This window comes from Triturus cristatus, chromosome 11 (assembly GCF_964204655.1).
Source record: "Triturus cristatus chromosome 11, aTriCri1.1, whole genome shotgun sequence".
Lineage (NCBI taxonomy): Eukaryota > Metazoa > Chordata > Amphibia > Caudata > Salamandridae > Triturus > Triturus cristatus.
The window spans coordinates 385,307,627-385,321,436 of record NC_140594.1 but is presented as its reverse complement, the minus strand read 5'-3'; positions in this window follow the sequence as shown (position 1 = coordinate 385,321,436).

Below are 13,810 nucleotides of genomic sequence, written 5' to 3'. Positions count from 1 at the left end.
ATACCAAGACGTATCAATAAAAATGTCACAAGACCGATCAATCAGATGGGTATATAGAACCCTCACTCACCGACCTAGTCGGTGACATGCTTCATCATAGGGTTCTACCAGGGGTGCCTACTGCGCCTCTGGTATGCTTCAACGCTTTGTTTAAGGCGGAGCGTAAGTGTCGAATCAACGAGATTCTCGTGAATGAAAAGAGAAAAAATAGTGAAGATTAAAAAATGCGAATGATTCGTCCACAAAACAATTTTAATGGTGACGGATCAGGCACTGAATAAAAGGTACATCCTATTTAATATTTGGTCGACATGTTTCAGCTTATAACTGTTTATTAACAAAGCTTTCTTCAGGACCTTAGATAAAAAAAACAACACCTTGGCGGTATGAGCTCGCTAAGGCTCACCCTGATCAATCATCAAGCACACAATAGAAATCTGGGACTTACTTCTGTACAACCGGATCTTTGCTTTATCACAGAAACCTAGCTACATGCTTTAACGTTGTCTTGCATCCACATTGCAGTTCCTGGTAATTATAAACTTGCTAGGCAGGACAGGCAATCAAACATAGGTGGCAGAGTACCTGTTGCCTTCCAGGGCTCCTTCAGTGTAGAAATCCTTGACACTCTACTCACTGTCTGGGCAGAGATAATAATATTCAAAATAGGAACTCCTCACGGCGACACCTGGAAATGTGCTCTAATCTACTGCCCTCCAGGCCAAAAAAGAGTTTAGTCACAAACTAGTAGAAGGGCTAGCACCTCATATAGTATCCACTCAAAATGTCCTCCTGTTAGAGGACTTCAATTATCACATTGAAAAGGCACTGATCCTGACCTACCTATCCTGTTTTTCGAAATGCTAGACCAAGACCGGCCCCACACATTCCACAGGCCACACAAGACTTCATTGTTTCCACCTCCAGGTTTCAAGTTCACATCCCACAACCTGGACTGATGATTTTCTGATCTGCTTTCAGATTCCCATCTTGACGATCTCTGAAAAACCTGTAGCCCAGAAGCGCCCTGTATCAGGGCAATGGAAAACGATTACTCTGGAGTCCTTCTAATCCGCTCTCTTAACCACTCGTAGGACATGAGCTCCACTTTAGCTGTGTTCCACGACACCTTCTCCCATGCACTTGATATTGTTGTCCACCACAAACCACTTCCATCTAAAATTTGCAGACCTAATGCTCCATGGCATACCGCTGACTTGAAAACTGTCAAGTTGTAAAAGACTAGAGCGTAAATAGAGGGTGCCAAAAATAGCTCCTACAAACAAACATATAAATTAATACTAGGTGCATATCACTACAAAATAAGGACAGCACACAGGCATTATATTGTCAACAAGATAGATCAGGCAGGCAACTCCTCAAAGTATAGATTTGTGGGATCAGCTTACGGGGTGAAGGGTTGGTAAGCATCTCCTCTAGTACTATGAACCGGGGGGGTGATTGCAGGAAATGTGTCATGGAGACCTTACAATGATGCCCGGTGCTGATGCTAAGTCATGGTGTCCAGAAAGGAAGCAGCAGGATTCTGAAACACCTGCTGATGGGCAGCAAAGCTACCATCTCGGTACACCGCCCCAAAGGAGGTCCGCTGCATCTGGAGCAGATGCACTCGTGTGGGGCTGCTGCCAGAAATGTGTCATGGAGACCTTGCAATAATGCCCGGAGTTGATACTAAGTCATGGAGCAGATGCACTCGTGACCCAGCATCAGCAGCCATGGGCACTCGTGTGGGGCTGCTGCCAGAAATGTGTCATGGAGACCTTGCAATAATGCCCGGAGTTGATACTAAGTCATGGAGCAGATGCACTCGTGACCCAGCATCAGCAGCCATGGTGAGTTGCGGGTGTCCCGAGAAAGGAACAGAGGGGGCAAACCTATAGTCCCGCAGTTCTTTCCACGCCCATAAGGTGCATGCCACGGTATGCACCTGGTGTCGCAAATGATGGGAAGGGCCATATAAACAGTCTGAAGCGGGCATGGGGCCACATGATCAGCTTCAGGTGCAGTATGCGGCTGAAATTGTGTAGGGTGTAGCTAGTAGTGAGAAAGTACAAGTCCATGTCTGGTGCCCCAGCCACCCTGCTCAAAAGGGAGCTTCAGGATCTTCCACACCACACATGATTGTTTTATGGCCCATGCCAATTAGACCAGGTGGGATCGAATTTCTGTCAAAAGCAGACTGGTAGAGACAGATTGATAAGTATAAAAATTTGAGGCATATGAACAGTTTTGCTTAAACTAATTTCCCATTGAGGGATAGTGATAGTTTTGATCAGATGGCCTCCCGGTCTTAAAGCCACGTCCTCAGTCTGCCGTAGTTTTCCCATCACAGTTCTTTTATATCCCAGCTGAGCCAAATGCCGAAATACTGGACAGGGTCCTGGGTCCACGTCAGTGGAAAGTCTGAGTTGAAGGTCTGGGTGCCCGCTTTAAGCGGGAATAAGATAGGCTTCAGCCACTTAATAGTAATACCCGCCATTCCACAGAAGTGAATGAACTACCAGAGAAGAGGGTCCAGATGATCAGAAAGGGTTTCTGACATACAGAGTAACATTCCTGTACATGGAGACCAGTATCTGTCTGGGCCAGGTGCGAATGTTTTTGTCGCAACCAAGCCGCAAGAGGATCGATTGCGCTGGCAAATAAAATAGGCGATAGCGGGCACCTTGGGTGCGTGCCACGAGATATTATAAGGGGCTGAATTTGTTCCAGTAATCTGCAGCCGTGCAATGGGCTGGGTGTAAAGCATGCGGATCAGATGTATGAATAAAGTACCGGCCCAGAGACATTCTAGAAGATGCCGTCACAAGTCATATCAACGACTTGCGGTAGGGGGCGCGCTGGACTTGGAAATAGTATTAATTACTATTCCTACTTCAGTTTGTGCAGCAGCAGGGAAGGTGTTGGATCTAAGATCCAATACATTCCCCGGTATTGCACGCCCCCTACAGCAAATTGTTGAGGCGACTTGCGATGTAATGGCACGCGTGGTAACCACGCGGTCATTGTAACAACCGTGTTGTAAAGTTACTGCGTTGTGGAGACAGCGTTGTAAACCATGTTTTCCGTCAAGTCATTAGTGACATCCAGAAATGAAGCAGACTGCAGCCCGCAGGTTCGCATTACCTCCTCGTTAGTCATCCTCGCCACATGACTAACGAAGTGAGCTTCAGCTCCAACACAGAACCCTCCAAAGCAAAAGTTAGCCTCCCATGCCTCCCATCCCTTCCTAATATGGCCGACCCCTACCCCTATGACACTATAAGAGAAGGGCCGGCCCAACCCCAAAGCCTGTTTTTTTTGTTCTGCACTCTCTCCGGAGCGCTTCAGGTGAGTGGTGCCTGCTGTAGCAGGTGCGTGGGTCCAGGGTTGGAGGTCCTGCTATAGCGGACCCTTGGGGCTTGGACTTTGTTTATTCCCCCTGCCTGTTGCCCCCGGTGTCTGTGGCGGTTGCTGCTTTCTTGTTCCGGTCAGGCTCTGCTTCAGCGAGCCGTGGGTGTTCAGGGAGGGGGGGGGGAATGCGTGGGGACCAGTCTTTCAATGTGTATGGCCTTGTTATGCTATTTTCGTTCCCCTTCGCCGCCCGCCTTTATTTGTATTTGGCGGGCGGCTGCTGTGCGCCTTGGCTCTCACCTGTTACGGACGGGTGCATCTTCGTTTCCGCCTCGTCCTTCATTTTGCAGGTTTCCCTTCACTGCCCTCCTGCCCCTCGGGCGTTGGGGGACGCAACGGCTCTGCGGAGTTTGGTCCGGCCTCTTCAGCTCCGGCGCGGCGATTCGGCGCCGGAGCGGCCATGGTGTGGGAAGGGTCAGCGCTTGTTTCCCTGCGTCCGGTTGTTCTCTTCCGGTTTGGGTGCCCTACGGGGTCGGCGGCGTTACGGAGCGCTGTTTGATGCTCGCGGCTGTGGGCCGGCTCACTGCCAGGGGGCGGGGCTGCGTTCCGTGTTTTTCCCGCCTTCATTTCCTTTTAGGTGCTGGGTTTTTCGTGTTCCTTCCGTGTCTCTCTACCCTGATACGTGTGTTTGCCTTGCTGATTCTTGCGCTTCCTCCAGGATGGACGGTGAGGATGTCCCTGTGGGGGATGTCCTGCCCTCCCAGGCTCCTTCGGGGGCGATTACCCTGCAGTCCATCCAGGACATGATTCAGTCCGCTGTTTCTGCTGCTTTTGCGCAACGCTCGTTGCCAGGACCCTCCTCCCCGAAGCGTCCACGCTTGGATCCCTCCTTGGTCTCTGACACTGAGGGGGAGGAGGAGGATCTACGGGGGCGCTATGTGCAGGGTCAAGAGTTGCGGGAGGTCCTGCTTCACATTAAGCAGAACATGGCATTCACTGATCCGACGGCTTCGGACCTGTCTGAAGACTTCTTCTTACAATATCAGCGTAAGGAGCCGGAGTCGCTGCCTCTTCATTCCTCCGTCAGGAGGGTGTTGGAAGGGGAGTGGTTGGACATCGACAAGCAGGCCTTTCCGCGATACCTGGCGAAACGCTATTCCATCCAGGACGTTGCCAAGGATTTCCCTTCTTCTGTCAAGGTTGACTCTCTGCTGGCGGGGCTGGCCTCGCAGGGTTCCATCATTTCCGAGGACGCCTCTCCCTCGGACCCTGTTGACAGGCGGGTGGAGGCTGCGGCCAAACGGGCTTACTCGGCGGCCAACTTCTCCATTCGCGCCTCGGCCTACCTGTCCTACACAGTTCAGTCCTTGGCGGAGTTGCTTGATCAGGGGGCGGATGTGGTTCCTACCCTGGCGCTTATGGAGCAGCAAACACGGCTGCTGTCAGACATTTCCTTTGACACATTGGGGGCTTCTGCTGCGGCTGGAGGTGCTACCATTCAGGCCAGGCGGCAGATTTGGTTGCGCAATTGGAGGGCGGAGGCTGCCCAAAAGGCCTTATTGATGAGAATTCCCTTCTCCGGCCCGAAGCTCTTCGGTGCTCCTCTGGAGGATTTGGTCAAAAAGTCGGCTGAGGACAGAAAACTGCTGGCTCCTCTTCGTTCTTCCAGGGCCCGCTTTCCGGGTCCCAAGAGGGCGTTCTCCACATCTTCCACGCCCAGGTGGGGTGTGCCCTTTCGGGGTCGCGGCCGGGGCGCCCCCTTCTTCTCCAAGTCCCGGTCTCAGCCTGCTGCTTCCACCTCCACTCCCAAGTCCTGACTATCTCCTGGCCCCGCCGGGTGGCCCTCCAGTGGGCGGCCGTCTTCGCCACTTCCTTCCGGCTTGGGAGTCCTCAGTCTCGGACCTTTGGGTTGTTCGGATCGTGAGGGAGGGTCTCACCATCTCCTTCAGTTCCCCTCCTCCGGGCGCCTTCCGCGCTACCCCTCTGCCTTCTTCGCCGGTCAAGAGGGCGGCGTTGCTCGCTGGCATCCAGGACCTACTCGTGAAGGGGGCCATCCGGCCTGTTCCACCGTCTCAGCGGGGCCTCGGCGTTTACTCCATTCTGTTCCTGGTAAGAAAGGTGTCTGGGGATTTTCGGCCGGTTTTGGACTTGAAGCAGGTGAATTCTTTCATTCCACACACTAAGTTCAAAATGATTTCTCTGCAGGAGATCCTGCCGCTGCTGGTCCAGGGGGAGGTGGTGGCGTCCCTGGATCTTTTGGATGCCTACCTCCATGTGCCGGTCCACCTGTCTTCTCAGCCCTTCCTCCGGTTCTGTGTGGGTTCTTGCCACTTCCAATTCCAGGTACTTCCTTTTGGGTTGTCTTCGGCCCCGAGGGTATTCACCAAGGTCCTGGCGCCCTTGGAAGGCATTCTTCACCGGGAGGGGATCAGGGTCTTTCCCTACTTGGATCACTGGCTAATCTCTGCTTCTTCTTTTTCGAAGGGGAGGCTTCACGTCCGGAGGGTCTGCGAGGTCCTGTCTGCCCACGGCTTCCTGATCAATCACCGGAAATCCCACCTCGAACCTGCCCAGGACTTGATCTTCATTGGGGGCCGTTTGGACATGCTTCAGGGCAAGGTGTTCTTGCCACTGGCTCGCCGCGATGTCTTGTGTAGGGATCTGGGGGCTCTTCTGGGGAGGGATTGTGCTCCTGTGTGTCTGTGGTTGCGGGTTCAGGGGTTGATGTCTGCTACCATCAATCTCCTCCCCTGGGCTCGCCTTCACCTGTACCCCTTGGTGAATCACCTCCTTTCTCATTGGGACCCTCGCTCAGAGGACTACGTGGCTCTGGTTCCGGTGTCTCCCCTGATCCGGTCCGACCTGGGCTGGTGGCTTGTGGCTTCCCATCTGTCGGAGGGTCTTCCTTTTCTGGTCTCCCCGTCCCGGATTGTCACGACCGATGCCAGCCACCTGGGCTGGGGGGCGACCTTGGGGTCCCGGTCGGTGCAGGGTCAGTGGGGTCCTCTGCTGTCGCGCTGCTCCTCCAACTACTGCGAGTTGATGGCGGTTCGGTTGGCTTGCCGGGACTTTGCTCCCTCTCTCCAGGGTCATCATGTTTTGGTGCGGACCGACAACCAGGTGGTTCGGTGTTACATCAACCACCAGGGGGGTTGCCGGGTGCGCTCCCTGTGGTTGCTGTCCCGGGAACTGCTGTCCTGGGCGGAGGGTGCGGTCTTGTCAATCAGGGCGGTCTATCTCCCGGGGTTGGAGAATGTGGTGGCGGACCACCTCAGTCGGGTCTTCACGCCCTTGAGTGCCCTCTCCCTGTCGCCGTCGGTCTTTCGCCTCCTGGTGGGCCTGTTTGGTCTTCCTCGGGTGGACTTGTTCGCGGAGTCGGGGAATGCCCTCCTGCCCTGCTTCTGCGCTCTCCATCCGTGTCCGGGGGTGTGGAGGGTTGAGGCTCTGTCCTTCCGGTGGCCTCGGGGTCTTCTTTATGCCTTCCCTCCGTTCCCCTTGATTCCTCGGGTCCTTTGCAAGATCCGTTTGGACCGTGCTCTGGTGCTCTTGGTGGTTCCCGGTTGGGTGCGCCGCGCCTGGTATCCTCTCCTGGGCGAGCTGGCGGTTCGGGCTTGCTGGCCGATTCCGGATCACCCGTTCCCCTTGAGGGGCCCTCCTCTGCCCGGGGAGGTGTTGCGCCGGCTCCATCTGCAGGCTTGGCTGTTGAGAGGGTGACCTTGTTGGCCCAGGGGTGCTCCCCGGGGGTGGTTGCTTTCTTGCAGGGGTCCAGGCGGTCTTCTACCTTGTTGTCCTATTCCCGGCACTGGTCCTCTTTCTCCCGTTGGTGCGGGTTGCTGGGTTCTGACCCGGTTTCGGTGGATCCCATGAGGGTTCTGGATTTCTTGGCGGAGGGTTTTTCCCTGGGGTTGGCTACCTCCACTCTTAGGGCTCAGTGGGCTGCGTTGCGAGTCTTCCGCAGTCTTCCGCAGTCCGGATCTGGACCTCCTAGAGGCCTTGGTGGCCCGCTTGCTGCGCAGCTTTTCTCTGCGTCGTCCTGTGGCTGTTTGCCTTTCTCCTCCCTGGGACCTTCCCTTGGTCCTGCGGGCTCTGCAAGGTCCTCCGTTTGAGCCTCTGCTGTCGGTGGACCCGAAATTCCTCACCTTCAAGGTGGTTTTTTTGGTCGCCATTGTCTTGGCCGGACGCATGGGCGAACTGGGGTCCTTTCTTCGGTCTCCCCCCTTCTTGAGGATCCTGCCGGACCGGCTGGTCCTGCGCCATGATCCCCGGTTTCTGCCAAAGATTCCTTCCTTGGCTAACCGCTCGCGTGAGGTTTCCTTGCCTTCCTTCTCCCCCTCGGTGGGCGTTCCCCTGTCATTGTTGGATGTCCGGCGGGCGGTGGAGATCTACTTGGAGCGCACCGCCTCCGTGTGTCAGTGTGATAGCTTGTTTGTGACCTTTGGCCCGGTTCGGTTGGGGCACAAGCCTTCTGTTTCCACTCTCAGTCGCTGGCTGAAGCAGGCTATCGTGCTGGCTTACGGGGCCCAGGGGTCTGACCTCCCGGGGTCTATCCAGGGGCGTTCCACCCGGGGTGTATCGGTGTCTTGGGCCTCGTTCAGGGGTGTGTCCACTGAGGAGATTTGTCGGGCGGCCACGTGGTCCTCTCCCCACATGTTCATGGAGCATTACCGGGTGGTCCTGGGGGGCTCGGTTCCTGGGGATTTTGCGGGGGCGGTCCTGTCAGCGGGTTCTTCCCCTTCTTGATTTGTCCTTGTTGGACTGTTTTTATGGTGTGGTTTTCATTACACGTTGTATTAAAGTTGTTTTGTCAACCTTTTATCGCCTTGGTGGTGTTTTGTGTGTACCATGAAGCCGTTTGGCTTGGGTATGTGCTCACTTCGTTAGTCATGTGGCGAGGATGACTAACGAGGAGGTAATGCCCTGATTACTTACCGGTAATCTTCATTACTCCGAGTTAGTCTTCCTCGCCACATGAGTTCCCGTCCCTCCCTCCCTGTCTGGCTATCGGCTTCATGTTTTGCTTGGTAGTTTCAGGCTTTGGGGTTGGGCTGGCCCTTCTCTTATAGTGTCATAGGGGTAGGGGTCGGCCATATTGGGAAGGGATGGGAGGCATGGGAGGCTAACTTTTGCTTTGGAGGGTTCTGTGTTGGAGCTGAAGCTCACTTCGTTAGTCATGTGGCGAGGAAGACTAACTCGGAGTAATGAAGATTACCGGTAAGTAATCGGGGCATCAATCGTGTGAAGGTGGGCAAAGAACTTACACAGGTTATGAGCTATCCGGCACAAAGCCAGACTGGTCCGGTTGGACCACAAGCAGCCGGAGGGTAAAGAGCCACAATTCACAATTAGCTTCGCCAGGATTTTATTATCCAGGTTTATCATGCAAAGGTGCCTAAATGAATCCCAGCACCTAGAGTGCTTATCAGATTTCAAGATAATTACGATAAGGGTCTCTTACAGGCATCAGTCCACTCAGACTCCTCATACATATCAAGAAGGTGTAGGGCCGGCAGGGGTGCAAATTCCTTGTAAAAGGAAGCAGCCAGGCCATCAAGGCCTGGAGCTTTATCCCCACGCAATCCCACAATTAACCATTTCTTCTGCTGTGAAAGGCTGGTTTAGGAAGAGGCAGTGGCTCTCCTCCAGCAAGAGGAGCTGCACTAAGGCCAGGTATGGGGGAGGTGTGAATGATGGAAGGAGAAGTACAGATTAGTGTAGAAGTTGACCATTGTATGGTGTACAGCACCACTGCCAGCCTGATTAATTTAGTGGTCGTCCATTCGGTCCGACCACATAATCACTTGCCCAGGGTTTGCGCAGTAGCCCAGCTAAGGTTTTACCGGCCATGTCACCCTCCCCATAATGCAGGGTACGAGCCTCCCTCCCAGGAATGAGTCTCTCGAAGCGTCTCATTCTCATATTTCACAAGTTTGCTACAAATGGACGCAAGCAGCTCCCTCTTCTGCAATAGTTGAAATAACGGATTCTAAAATGTGAATTTCTGCCTCTAGGGAGAGGATGTGGCGCAGCAGTCAAAGCTACTGACCAGGGAGCTGGGAATCCAGGTTAGAGTTTCGTCTTCGGTTCAACATCCTGTGAATCTGGGCAAATCACTTCATCTCCCTGGGCCCATAAACAGTGCCTGGGTGCTAAGCCGCGCTATATAAATCAAAAATTTGTATTTAATTGGGCCAGATCCACCTGAATCATTGTAAGCACCCCAGCCGGTTTGGCAGTGCAAACCACATGTATAACCACCTTAAAAGCCTCCCACCAGGTAGACGGGAAGTCTACAGTCTGTGTATTACGTTAGAAATATTCTATAATGCCTCCCGAACCACACTCCAGAACACTTGGTCTCCCAGTGCACGGATGAGGGAAGTCTCCAGTCCAAGTGAATTCATGCAAGGCAGTGTCAAGCAGATGCTGTTCCAAAAGGACTGGGGCATGGTAGGACAGTGTTCGTGGGAGATGCTGAACATCAGTGGTCCAGGAGACGTCTCTGGTGGCCAGCAAGAAGTTGATTCTTGACCAAGCGTTGTGAGTGGATGTTATGCATGTTCCCTCAAAGGTGCGTATGTGGTGGGCACGCAGGATATCTGTAAGGCTATTGTCAGCAATAATGGCATATAATTGCGCAGCGGCTTGTAGGTGCGGGTGGCATGTATTGCTAGATCTATCCACTCTGGCGTCCAGCACCACATTAAAGTCTCCACCCCACAGTATAGCCCCCGAGCCCATTCACGGCATTAAGCGTCAGACCTCTGCAAAAAACACAGGGATCATCCATGTTGTGGGCCATACACCAGTACTAATATCAATGGGCATTCTGGTAGAATAGCAAACACAACAAGATGATGGACGGAGTGCTGAAACACTCGCCCCCAGTCACAGATCTAGGTTTAATCCATCATTCTTTTGCTCACTAATCCACCCCAGTTTGGACCCAGCCATATGCAAATCAGTCTTGACCCTGTGCCTCATGGGAACAGTCCAGCCCGAACTGCCAAGCGAGGTCCTCCCTGTGCCGTAAACAAGCATCCTGGGACCAGTTTCGGAGTTTGACTCATCAGCCAGGCTAGCTTGAATTTAGTGGCAAAGTGAGCAATGTACCCACATTTGCGCATACCCATTGCACTTAGGGCGAGAAAGCAAAAGACACAAGATTCTACTGCAAGTCAGATGGTACACTTGATCGATTAAGATCAAAAATTGGCTTCAGAAAAAGAAACTTCAATAAAATACATCAACCGTTGTCAAACTCTAAAGATCTTTTAGGAAGGACAATGTCAAAAGCATAAGAAGGCATTCAACTCTGAGATATCGGTGCATAATTATTAAAAAATCATCCCGGACATGCCTAACATGATGTGGTGTATTCCTGTATAGATCTATGTATATACCAACCCTATACTTAGTACTTTACATCTACAACCAATATAGAGGGTAAAAAAGGGCCAGATTACATTTACTTTTAATTATAAAAGTTACACAAACAATAAATTGATGTCCTTAATAATAAAAAATGACTATAGGAAGTCTCCCATAAACCTTTATTTAAAAGGAAAGGGAATATGAGACACTGTTAACCAATAGGCTGCCATTAAAATAGTAATACATAAAACTTTCACTTAGCCTTTAAGAAACACACAGCACACCCTCTATCACACCATGCCTCACAAGTGACAGTGAAGTCAGGTCATTGTTACGGAAATCAAAAGAATCCTGGGTACAGAATTAGTTGAGAGCTTTCTGTCGGTGATGTGGGGGGACTGCTAATGACTGATGAGGATCCCCTGGAAGAGAACCAGGATTACAGGTAAGCAATGTATCCTTCTCTTTAAGTGGATCCTCATCAATAGTCCTAAGCACTGAATAGAATAGCAAGCTCATCCCACAAAGCATTGACTTGTAAACAAGAGCAGCTCCAACACTTAACCAAAAAGATTCCTCAAAGAAGCCTGTCCTACTTGCATATCTGCTTTAGCATCTGAATCCAGACAATAATGCCTAGTAAAGGTATGAGCAGATTTCTATATAGCAGCTTTACAAATTTCCGAAACAGGTAAATTTTTTAACATAACTGTAACTCAGCTTTTCCCCTTGTGGAGTGTGCCTTACACCTAGCTGGCAAGGATTTTTTAGATCGCTGGTAAGAAAGGAGTATGCACAACACAATACATCTAGAAATAGTTTCTTTAGAAGATGCGAAACCTGTTCTCACTGGACCATAATTACCAAAAAAGTGATCCAATTGTCTAATAAATTTGGTTTGATCCAAATAGAACTTTAGCACTCTTTTATTATAAAGCGATTGTAACAACCCTTCAGTTGGGTTGTAAGGATTTGGAAAATAGGTGGGTAGTGAAATATTCTAAAATGGAAGTCTGAAACTACCTCTGTGAGAAAACTTGAATGAGTTCTCATCACCACTCTATTGGCATGAAAAACATACTACCATTCTTCAGAACATAGAGCTTGAATTTCACTTACCCTACGAGCTGAAGTGATGGCAACAAGAAAAGCCGCTTTCCATTCAAGATGTTGCCACGAGGCTTTATGTATTGGTTCAATTGGGAGCCCATCAATTTCGAAAAGACAATATTAAGTTCCCATGGAGTAGAGCGTGCCCTAACTGGAGGGTTCATCTTTCTCAGTCCTTCTAAAAAAATCTTTCACCTCTGGAATTCTAAAGACATGTGTGTGAAGAAGATTTCCAATAGACCGTGCCGGCCGCAATGTGTACCTTAATGGAAGAAAATTGCAGCCCTGATTTAGCCAAATGGAGAAGATACGAGATGACTACATCTTCTTGGCACAAGATAGGACTGTGATCATTTTGTGCACACTATAAATAAAACCTTTCCCATTTGAAAGCATATGATCTTCTAGTGGAAGGTCTTTTAGTCTCTCTTAGAAGGTCCCTCCATTCTTTAGAAAGGCCTAAATGTCCATATTGGAGGAATTCAGGGGCCACGCTGTCAAGTTCAGTTATGGAAGGTTGGGATGTAGTATCTGCAATCTGAACTTGAGCAGATCTTGTCTGCCCGGCACCTCTTGTGAGGCCTTTTTAACAGATGTAGAAGGTCCGTGAACCACCTTTGGCGAGGCCATTCTGGTGCTATTAGTATCATTCTGGTCTTGGATTGGTGTAGTTTGAGAATTACCATTGGAATGAGAGGAGTTGGTGGAAATGCGTAAAGAAATTTCCCTAACCAACTTATCAAAAGTGCATTTCCCTATGACCCTGGTTGGTCAAATCTGCACATGTATTTGTGGCGTTTTCTGTTATTTGCGTCTGTGAACAGGTCTATTAGAGGAAATCCCCAATTGTCAAAAATGTCTTGCAAAATAATGTAGTTTAACAACCAATCGTGATTTTCTTGGAAAGAGTGACTGAAAGAATCTGCGTATATATTTTGAATGCCTGGTAGGTGATTGTCTGTTATTGTTAAGGTCCTGGCTAGTAACCATTTCCAAATGGACCAAGAACGAGAATAGGTTCCTCCTTGTTTGTTCGGGTAATGCATAGGTGTCTTGTTAGTCTGAACAAGGGTGGAATTGGTTGTTATCACTGGAAAGAAAGATTTTAAAGCAAGGTAAACTACTCTCAATTCTAACATATTGATGATTTGATAAGTCTTTTTTCTTATCCGACCAAACACCCTGCGTTTGAAGGGAACCTGTAGAGCTGCAATAGTGCCGAGAGACCCTATTCAGGATAATCCGTGGTGCTTAATATGCAACCTCGACATAGCTGATACCGTGATATTTTCACTGGAGGTACAGTAGGAGGAGGGGGCCTGACGCGATAAGAAGAGATATTCTGAACAATATTCGAGACACCTCTGTCTTTTGTGATTGATTGCCACTCTTCCAATTAGCAGGAGGCTTTCCTGTGGCTGCAGGTTGTTGTTGTGACCCTCTTCCTCGAGATGGTCTGCGAGGATGGAAATGTGACGTTGCTTGCTGTTTATGCTGTTGCCAGTGAGGGTTTGAACCCTCTGTGGAAAATACCTTCTGTCATACGGTCTGTACCTTCTGCGAAATTCCCTCTTCTTCTCCAGGCAAACGGCCCTTGAGAGTGTCCAATTCTGTCTTTATTCTGGACAACTCCTCGTCTGCATGGGTACCAAAGAGGGTGTTACCCGAGAATAGCCGGTTCAGTATTCTGTGTTTTGCCTCTGGTTTCAAGCCAGTGAGACTCAGCCAAGATGACCTCCTTGCACAGATGCCGTGTGCATAACCATGCACCGCTAGGCCAACGCATCTGTACTCGTAATTTGAGTAGACACCAGGCCACCTTCATTCCGAATTTCTTGAAAATCCTGTTTATCTGCCTAGGGTAGTTTTTCAATGAATCTGGGTAGCGAATCTCTTAGGGATCTGTCGATTCTCTCAAGCAAAGAAGATGAACTCAATATTTTCATATAAGATGCAAATGTTCCACCCATCTTAC